Below are 10,814 nucleotides of genomic sequence, written 5' to 3'. Positions count from 1 at the left end.
TGGGCAATTTATGTTTTTGTAAATATGCATCCATTTCACTAAGATTGTCAAATTTGTTGGCACATAGTGGGGCAAAATAATTCCTAATTGTTGTTTTAATTTCCTCTTCGTTGGTGGCAGATTCACCTTTTTCATTCTTGATACTAGTAATTTGGTTTCCTTCTTTCTTTTTTAAATTAAATTACCAAAAAATTTATCTATTTTATTGTTTTTTTCATAAAACCAGCTCCTAGTTTTATTTATTAGCTCAATAGTTTTCTTAATTTCAATTTTCTTAATTTTTCCTTTGGTTTTCAATATTTCTAATTTGGTGTTTAATTGAGGATTTTTAATTTGTTCTTTTTCTAGTTTTTTTAGTCATATGCCCAATTCATTGATCTTTTTTTCTATTTTATTTATGTAAGCATTTAGAGATATAAAACTTCCCCTAAGAATTGCTTTTACTGCATCACATAAGTTTTGGTATGTTGTCTCATTATTGTCATTCTCTTGAATGAAGTTATTGATTGTTTCTATGGTTTGTTGTTTGACCCAATCATTTTTGGATTAGATTATTAAGTTTCCAATTATTTTTTAGTCTATCTTTCCTTGGCCTTTATTACATATAATTTTATTGTGTAATGATCTAAGGATGCATTTAATATTTCTGCTTTTCTGCATTACTTTGTGAGTTTTTTATGCCCTAGTACATGACCAATTTTTGTGAATGTGCCATGTACCACTGAGAAAAAAGTATATTCCTTTCTATCCTCATTCAGTTTTCTCCAGAGGTCTAACTTACCTAACTTTTCTAATGTTCTATTCACCTCTTTAACTTCTTTCTTCTTTATTTTGTGGTTAGATTTATCTAGTTCAGAGAGTGGGAGGTTGAGGTCCCAGTATAGTTTTGCTGTCTATTTCTTCCTGTAACTCCTTGAACTTCTCTTCTAAGAATTTGGCTGCTATGTAATTTAGTGCATATATGTTTAGTAGTGATATTACTTCATTGTCTATGGTGCCTTTTAGCAGAATGTAGTTTCCTTCCTTATCTCTTTTGATAAGATCTATTTTTTGCTTTCGCTTTGTCTGAGATCAGGATTTCCACCCTTGCTTTTTTTTACTTCAGGTGAAGCATAATATATTCTGCTCCAGCCTTTTGTCTTTATCCTGTATGTGTTACTCTTTTTCAAATGTGTTTCCTGTAAACAACATATTGTGGGATTATGGTGTTTAATCCATTCTGCTATCCTCTTCTGTTTTATGGGAGAGTTCATCCCATTCACATTAACAATGATGATTACTATCTGTGTCTTTCTCTCTTCCTTCCCCCCACCCCTGTTTATGCTTTTCTTTCTCCTTTTACCTCCTCACTAGCGTTTTGCTTTTGACCACTGCCTCCCCCAGTCCCTCCTCCCTTCTCTTAGCCTTTTCCCTTTTCTTCCCTTTTCCCCTTACTGATTCTTCCCTCCCTTCTATCCCTATTCCCTTTTCTTTCTCCTTTTCCCTCCTACTGCCCATAGGGCAAGTTATATTTCTATACCTAACTGATTATGTTATTTCTGTCTTGAGCCAAATCTGGTGAAAGTAAGGTTCAAACAATGCTCATCCCCCTCCCTTCTTTCCCTCTGCTGTAATAGGTTTTTGTGTTTTTTCCTGTAATGTAATTTACCCTTGTCTGCCTCCTCCTTTCTCAGTACATTTTTTTAGATCAAATTAATCCGCTTGGATCCATTTAACCCTTTTGATTAGATTTTTTTTATCATTACATCAAAGTCAACTTATATCCACCCTCTCTATGTATACTCTTTCAACATGATGTAATAACAATACAGTTCTCAAGAATTACAAATGTCATCCCTTATAGGGAAGTAAACAGTTTGCCCTTATTAACAACATATTGTATCTTTCTGTCTCATTTACCTTTTTAGATCTCTCTTGAGTCTTATACTTGAAGATCAAATTTTCTGTTTAGCTCTGGTCTTTTTTATCAGGAAGGTTTGGAAGACCCCTATTTCATTGAATATCCACCACCTCCCCTGAAAGATCATGCTCATTTTTGATGAGTAGTTGATCCTTAGTTGTAATCCAAGCTCCTTTGCCTTATGGAATATCATGTTCCATGCCATATGGTCTTTTAATGTAGAAGCTTCAAGGTCCTGTGTAATCCTGACTGTGGTTCCATGATATTTAAATAGTTTCTTTCTGGCTGCTTGCAGTATTTGCTCTTTGACGGTAATTTTGGAATTTGGCTACTATATTCCTTGGTGTTTTCAATTTGGGATCTCTTTCAGGAGGTGATCAGTGAATTCTTTCTTTCACTATTTTACCCTCTGGTTCTAGAAACTCAGGACAGTTTTCCTTTTGATTTCCTGAAAGTTACTGTCCAGGCTCTTTTTTCATCCTTAATTTCGCGTAGTCCAATAATTTTTAAATTGTCTCTCCTGGATCGTTTTTTCAAGTCAGTTGTTTTACCAATGAGGTATTTTACATTTTCATCTACTTTTCACTTTTTTTGTTTCTGTTTGACTGATTCTTGCTCTCTCATAGAGTCATTATCTTCCTTTTGTCCCATTCTATTTTTTAACAAATTGTTTTCTTCTATTAGATTTTGTACCTCCTTCTGCATTTGGCTAATTTTTAGGGATTTGTTTTCTTCATTGTACTTTTTTTCGAGTTGGTCAATTGCATTTTTTAGGGACTTGTTTTCTTGAGTGTACTTTCTTTCCAGTTGGCCAATTGTATTTTTTAAGGACTCTTCTACCTCTCTCATTTGACTTTTAAAATCCTTCTTGAGCTCTTCTAAGAAGGCTTTTTGGGCTTCAGACCATTTCATATTAGCTTTTGAGGTTCTAGATGTGGGTTTGTTGACAATGTTGTCCTCTTCAGAATTTCTTCCTTGATCTTCACTGTTCTCATAATATAAATCTATGGTATATTTCTTTTTGCTCATGCTGTTTCCTTATTCCCTGGCCTTTAAAGAGATTGAGCTGTCCTGCTGGGGAGCAGAGGTCGCTTACCCAAGCTCCTTGTGTTGGGAGCCTAGGTCTTGGTCACTGGCTTTGTGTGCTTGGGCCTCTTATGTTGGCAATTGGAGGTATAGGGTTCTGGCAGCATACCTGGTGTTCGGCTGGAATTAGCAAGGCTGGAACTCTAGGTCAACTCTAGGTTGCCTGCTTTTCCTTTCTTTTCACTTTCTTCAGCTCCTTTCAGATGGATGTTGCAGGGTGTTAATCCACCTGGGCCCCTTTTTAGTGCTTCTTCCCTTGTTTTTGCTGAGCCACTGGGAGACCCATTTGCTGTAGAATGCCAAGGCACATGGTGGTTTTCTGAGCTGGTTTCCACCAGTTCCCCACCCTCAGTGAGGCACTTGGAGATCCAGGTGTTGGTGTTTGCCTGCTCTATTACCTGGGTTTCAGGATCTCCTCCTGGTGTCCTAAAGTGAGACTTTCCACTAGCTTGCTGGGACGCCTCCTGTTCCCTCCAGGTCAAGAGGGGCCTTTCCCATTAATCCCTCAACCTACCTGGATTACTGGACTGCTGCTCCCCATCTTTCTTCTGCTTCAGCTGTTCCAGGGTTTTTCCTGGGGTGATATTTTCTAGGCTTTCAGAAGTTGATAGGTGAGGGTGAGAGCAACTACCTTTTTACTCTGCCATTTTGGCTTCCAGAAGTGGAAGTCCCTAGACAACTCAAATTTAACATATCTAAAACTCAACTCATTATCTTTTCCCTTAAATACTCTCCTCTATGAAACTTCCCTATGTTTTTCAAGGTTATTACCACCCTCCCAGTCATCTAGCCTAACAACTTTGGTATTATCCTTGGCTCTTCATTCATGTCAACCTTATATATCCAATTTATAATTAAACATTGTTACTTCTTCCTTCATAATATTTCTTGTACATATCCTCTCTCTCCATTCATCCGGCCAACACCCTAGTTCAGACTCTTATCATTTTTCTTCTGCAATATTGGGAGACATTCTAATTGGTCTCACTGTCTCAATTTCTCCCTATTCTAATCTATTCTCAACTTAGCTGACAAAGTGACTTTCCTAAATCATAGGTCTGACTATGTCATATATTTTCCACTGGTAAATTTCAGTGGCTCCCTATTACCTCCTAGATCAAATATAAAATTTATATATTGGCATTTAAAGCTTTGCATAACCTGATCCCTTCTTAACTTTCCCATTTTCTTACTTTTACTTCTCTCAGCACACTTGCCAATCAAGCTAAAATGGCCAGTTTGCTATTCTTCACAAATACCAAACACTTCATCTCCATTTTATGAATTTTCAGAGTACATATGTATATGTGTATACAGAATACACACACACACACTCTACATACACAGACATACACACATATATATGTAATGTACCTATTTATATGTTATATCCTCCATTAGAATATGAGCTCTATGAGGAGAAGAACTGTTTTTGTTTCTTTGTATCCTCAGTGCTTAATGCAGTGTCTAGCACACAGTAATTGCTTAATAAATCTTTTTGATTGACTGATAATCTGCTTCTAGCAAATCAACTGTCATCTTTTTCCATTCAAACTCATCCTGATCACTGTCCCAGTTCTAGTTTCCTTTTTAAAATTTTTTTTTAATTCTTCTTAGTAGTAGCCTACTAATTCTCATAAGGACTAGCCTCTTGGCATCGTACTACCTGCTCCCAGACTACAAAGATTCCTCCTTCCTATTTTATGGTGTCTGCTATCAGTAAACTAAACTTTATTTTCTCTTTAATGTTAGATCTCTCTGATACCTACTGCCCATTTAAATGAAAAATTCCCCTTGTGCCTCAACCACTTGTCTAAATTCCCTTCCTACTGCCCATTGCAGACACCTTCCCAGTTTGACTCTTCTTCCTCATTATGTTTATAGAGTCTTTTGGTCTTAGCCATACTATTTATATTTCCTTTGCCATGCATCTAGTCCCAATATAGGCAATAACCTATGGAAAATCAAAGTAGGGGTTTTTAAAAAGCAATCTCTTCTACATTTAATGAAAAAAAAAACCACAATGCTGTGTATTGTGAGTGATTGGGGATTTAATTTAATATTTAGTTATAAAATGATTTGAACATCTGTGGTCATTTTGTAGATTTCTTTATATTCTGTATAAAGAATTTGCATTTAAATGAATAGCTCCATTTATTTTAGCTTTCAAATTATCAAGGCCTGAAGGGCAGGGTTATAAGGAAGAATAGAGTTTCATACCAATCACCCTTGAAGAATGAAGCCTGAGCTTTGTCTGAATTGCTGTGCCCTCACAGACTTGTTTTTCTACAGAATATATGTCCTACTGGGGCCATTGAGAGGGAAAGGGAAGCTTGCCAAACACAGTTACAGTATTTTTCCTAAATGCTAAAGTATGATGATAACACAAATTCATTCAACACAGTTGCTTCTTTCTGTGGGATTCCTTACCAGATGCTTGTCTCTTCAGTAGAACTCAGAGAAATGCTTACATGAGAGAACACTTTCAAGCATACTTATATAATTATAGTTGTACCCTTTTCCATACTTAAAGGTTAACTTGAATCACTTTTTTCTCTACACTGAGTGAGATCCCTTCCTACTATCCCCCATCTAGGCACTAGGACCAATCCAGTAAGGGAAAGTAAAAGTATTAATACATTCAAAACTAAAGGTGCTCAGCATTAAGGCATCTTTTTTGCTGGTCCCAGTCTGAATTTGTAGCCTATTTCTAGGAATTAGGCTCACTTTGTCCATTTTGAATATTCTATATACCTTCCACCCTAGTCTAAGTACTGAGTTCTTTTCTTGTTTCCATGCTAGTGATGGAAATGTAAAATTAGATCATCCCCAATGTCTCCTGAGATGAATGAGACAAAGTAATAATCTAATCACCTTTATGGAATATAGCCTAGACTGTATTTGAATTGTCCTGTAACCACAGACTAATTCTACTGGCAAATAGGGTTTTCACAACATTGTAGGGAAGGTACACACACAACCATATAATATAGAACCCTTGGTGAAGGTAACAAGAAGGAAGACAAACATCTACTCCAGTAGCCCCCTTGACAGCTTTTCCATCAGAGCATTTTCATTGGACTGTGAGCTCCTAGAGAACAAGGGCTATTTTTACCTTTTTTGTATTATCCCTAACATTTAGCAAAGTGACTGACACACATGCTAGACATTTAATAAATGCTTGTCGACTAGAGCATATAATAATGAATGTATCTAAAGAAAAACATTCTTGCATACCCACGCAGTGAAAGAAAGGTACCCCATTCACTGAATCCTCATAACTTAGGTGAAATCTTCCATTACTGAGAAACTAATCTTTTTTTTTAATTTTTTAATCAAAATCTCCCTCTTCTTTTTATTGAGGTAGGCTAGGTTACTGCCCCCCTCTATCTTATCACAAAGAAAAGTCATTACTCATTCCTGTTAAAAAAATGCAAAATCCAACAATATCACTTTTTTAGAATCTATGATTTCTTTCTTAAAAACAAAACAAACAAACAAACAAAAAAACCCCTAGAACCCTCCCTCTTGCCTTGTTGAGTCCAGTTCTCAAGGAGATGTTGAGATTTGAGAAAATAAGTTAAATGGCTTTGTAGTGAATCCCTGGATCTTCCTAGAGGGATGTCTTCTTGGAACCTTTGCCAAACTTGGCATTCAGGCCAAGACCCATGAACACCAGCACAGTGCCTACCCACTGCATGGGGCTGATAGGGTTAGCAAAGAGGATCACAGATGCCAAGATGGTGAAGAACTTGCAGGTTGTGGTGATGATGGAGCAGGTCAGAGGGCCAAAGTACACAACTGTCATGAAGATAAAGCTGAAAAGTAGCTCTACATAGCCAACCAAATGATCATCAGCTCCAACTCCTTTTTTTGGGCTTGTACATGAAGAGGGCCACTCCAGCAGCTATCAAGAGCACACAGAGGTATTTAGCCACTGGGTATTTCTTCTTCAGGAGAGTCAATTCAAGGAGCATATCTGGAAAAGGTTAACAGGATTTGCCAAGGACCTGAGTTGAATAATTGACAAACTGTAATGCAGAATCACTGGAGACCAACGGCATCCAGGTAGGAGAGAGGAGGCGGCATAGAGCCAGTTCCTGGTCCGATCCACCAGATCTTGGCAAATACTGCATTGACCACGCGCTGGATAAAGACCAAGGTTAAGGCAAATGTGAACTTCTCTTGTTTGGCACCCTCTCCGTGTTTTCCCCTCGTGATCTTCTCCTGCAGGATCCCGTAATAGAAGTAGCAGATGAAGACGCCGAAAAAGTAGAGCAGCAGGCGCTGGTGGCCATGAGGTGCGGGGCCAGGCCGGTGCGAGCCTCAGAGTCCCCAGAGATGACGGCAACGGTGGCGTTGGCAGCGGCAGCTCCAGTCGGGCATCGCACACCGGCGACAGGGCCCTCATAGGGGCTGCCTGCGACTCTGAGAAACTAATCTTGCCAAAAGGCTATGATACTACAGTTAGTAGGACACCCACTAGCAATAATCACCATCCTATCTGCTCTTTAAATACCTCAGCTAAAGATTATATGGAAAAGCAGCATCATTATTTGGTGTGCAGTTTTCCTGCTCCATGTGGCTTTCTTGGGTTTTCCTAAATAAAGTGCTAAAAAACTGAGGTGCTGCCTTAAATGTATTTTATAATAATAATAGATAGCATTTACTTTTGCATTGCCAACGAATAGTTACCATATACCTTATATATACTGGGTTCTCAAATACTTGTTGAATGATTGAAAAGAGTTCAATTAACCCAACACCCATACTTCGAGGATCTTTTTTTTTAATCCAGCACTTAGTACAGTGCTTAATACAGTAGACTTTTAATAAACTTTGATTGATTGATCAAAATTCATGTGAATATTTTCTCCAACAAAATGTATCTAACATCTACAGATTGTTTTCATGAGTTACCATGACTAGAAGCTGTATTGTGCTGAAGCCAGCACATACCAAGAGTCAGTTATAAATTTTTCAGTGTGAACATTTAAACTTTGGAAGTTGGCAAATACTACAAATCAGGGTTTGATTTTTTAAATTTATTTATTGTTGACTTACGCAAGTGATGGAAAAAATATAGTAATGTAGTAGTGATGCTGATTGGGTATCTCCTAAGTCTAACACTTCCTATTTTTACAAGTATACTTTTTGAGGGAAAAACAAACAAACAAACAAAGTGATGAGTTTCCTCATAACCTGTTTGCTATTATGTGATATGTGTGTGTGTGTGTGTGTGTGTGTGTGTGTGTGTGTATGATTCTGTTATTCATTTAATCAGAAATGTAAGTTTTATAACTTTCTACCTTGGTCCCCTTATTTGTACCTTTCTTTTAGCTTTAAGACATTTTTACTGTTATTTTTAAAGTTAACATTTCAACAATCAGATAACAACTTTGCTAACCATAAATGTAAGAAAAGAAAAATAATTTTACCAGCTATACTAGCTATGGAAAAGCAGATTCAAAAAACCTCAAAATTTTTAGGTTCAAAATATTATAAAGATGTCAGTTCTATCCAACAAATATTTATTAAGTGGAATAAATAAAACAAAAGTTGCTGCTCAATGTTTTATTTAGATTCAGATTGTAATTCTCTAATGAAATAATGGTCATCAAATCTCAAATGTAAGACACTGAGTTGTTGAATTTATTTTTAATATTCTAGGATCTCTCTTAAGTAAGCATCTAGGTTTGAAACTGTACATGTCAAAGCAACTTTGTATTGCAGGGAAAACATGGGAAATCATGCTCACATCAGAGATATGCAGACTAGACACAAGATAATTACATGTCTATCACATAACTGAACAATTTTCTGGTACGACATCTGTGCCCTATCAACATAAAAAAGAATGAGTAGTTTCATAAAAATAACACTGCTTTCATCAGATTTGAAAACACCATGATGAAGTTAAATTGCTATTAAAGATCAAAGTTACATCTAGAATGGCCAAAAGCATTTTTATCTATTATCTTTCTCTGTTATATATTATAATTATTATTAATATTATTATTATTAATGTTTTTGGTTAGATCTTAAAAAAGTACAGTGTATATAACCACAAAACACTACATTTAATAAACTTTCAATTAAATACTTAGATGGATTTATTCATCATCAAGGCTGTACCTTTTACCAATGCAGCCCACAGCCTCTCCATACCTTTTCATTCTGGATCATTCTTGTCTATACTTTCTGTTTAAATTTTCCTAGATGAAATCTAGAATAATATGACTATACTCATAGCACATGAAAACTTTGGACTGAATATCTAAGATTTAAAAACAAAAACTTTGCTTGCCTGGACTAATTGACTTTTTTTTTTAATGTATGTCTTAAGCTACATATAAGCAAGATTAAGCTATTCCAAAATACATTCAAAATCAACAAGAAGAGAGGGATTTAAAAAGTCAAAGGCATAAAAAGTAGTGATTTCCAAAATAAGGAATAGCCTGTTTACAAGCACAGAAGAAGGGGGGAAGGTCAAGATCAGGGTACTCTCTATACTGAGAAAGCCCCATGTGAAGAGAAAGACCCAAAGTGTAGAGAGGCCACTTTGGAGCGAAGGCTGCCATTGTGTGGTTTGAAGGAAGGCAGAATAAACATCTCTACCCTCTTCTAACCCTTCACCATTCTCCAAGGGAGACATTCATTCCTGCCATCAGGAGGTTGGGGCCAGAGGCTTCTCTACTCTCCTCAGAGAATGGGGGTACCAGGTTAGAATTATATTTATCTATCCCTTAAATACTATTAGTCTAGGGGATATGATCTGGTTCCATCTGACTTCTGATCTCTTTGTTATTATCATTGGGGGAGGGGAACTCCAACCAAGACTTGAATCCTTTCCCACCAAATACCAGTTCCACAATAAATACTTATAATGAATAGCAAAGAAACCAGTTTATCCAAATCATAGTAAAACAGTATCAGAGAAGGTGTACATAAGATGATATGTACCTGACAATACTGTGAAGGAATTCTGTCATTGAAAATAAGGTAACTCAGTTCAACTAAGAGTTGGAACTTGATTCTCATCTAAGGAGAAGCTCTCTGCAGTCTCTAGTGTAGCAAGCTGGAGACAGGGACATAATAAGACCACCAGCTCCTCACATGTCTTCCCAGAGTCTTTTCCTTCAACAGCCTGGGGTTGGCCTCTTCCATCTTACCTCTCAGAACTGGAACTCAGAAATGACCAAAGTGGCTTGCTCTTCAAAGAGTTCCAAAGGGAATCGTCAAAGGCTGGAACTCTCTAACCTCTCACCAATTCCACCCTGTCTCTCACACAAGGCAGAACATTCATCTCCACTATTAAGGACAGAGTCCCATACCAATGGACTTTAAGATAAGTATTATATATCTATAGGCCAACATCATCAAAATAAAGTAAAATAATTTTGGTTGGTTTATTATTTTCCTGAGTGCCCAGAAAGGACCAAAATGACATCACTATGTTGGGGTCGATGTACAGTGTGTCCAACTAGATGATCAGAACAATCCTAGCTTGGAACACTCTCCCACAGGTCAGGCACAAATAGTCCATGAAAACATTTGAAGTGGAGATGTCTCTAAATTTGAGCACCTCGCATTTATTTTGAGCTACTGCATTTCTTCTTTGCTCATAAAGCGCAGTGCCTTCTTTGATTCAGGCATGCTGTGTGGAGTGGTTCTGTGCCAGTATCTCCCATTTCTCACAAACGATTCTAAAGTTCTTTAGTGAGTTCTTGAGAGTATCCTTGTATCATTTTTTTCTAACTTCTGTGTGAGCAATTGCTTTATAGAAGTTCTCCTTTAAATAGTATTTTATATTAAATGTACGTTTGGC

General features: G+C 36.9%; 1 pseudogene; it reads right to left on the bottom strand.

Moving 5' to 3' along the window:
- Nucleotides 1-6,599: 6,599 nt before the first annotated feature.
- Nucleotides 6,600-7,397, bottom strand: LOC114029074 (annotated as a pseudogene).
- Nucleotides 7,398-10,814: the final 3,417 nt, after the last annotated feature.

The sequence above is a fragment of the Vombatus ursinus genome, unplaced genomic scaffold, assembly GCF_900497805.2.
Source record: "Vombatus ursinus unplaced genomic scaffold, bare-nosed wombat genome assembly UNPS02014909.1, whole genome shotgun sequence".
Lineage (NCBI taxonomy): Eukaryota > Metazoa > Chordata > Mammalia > Diprotodontia > Vombatidae > Vombatus > Vombatus ursinus.
The sequence above is the reverse complement of the archived record's forward strand: the minus strand, read 5'-3'. Positions and strand labels throughout refer to the sequence as shown.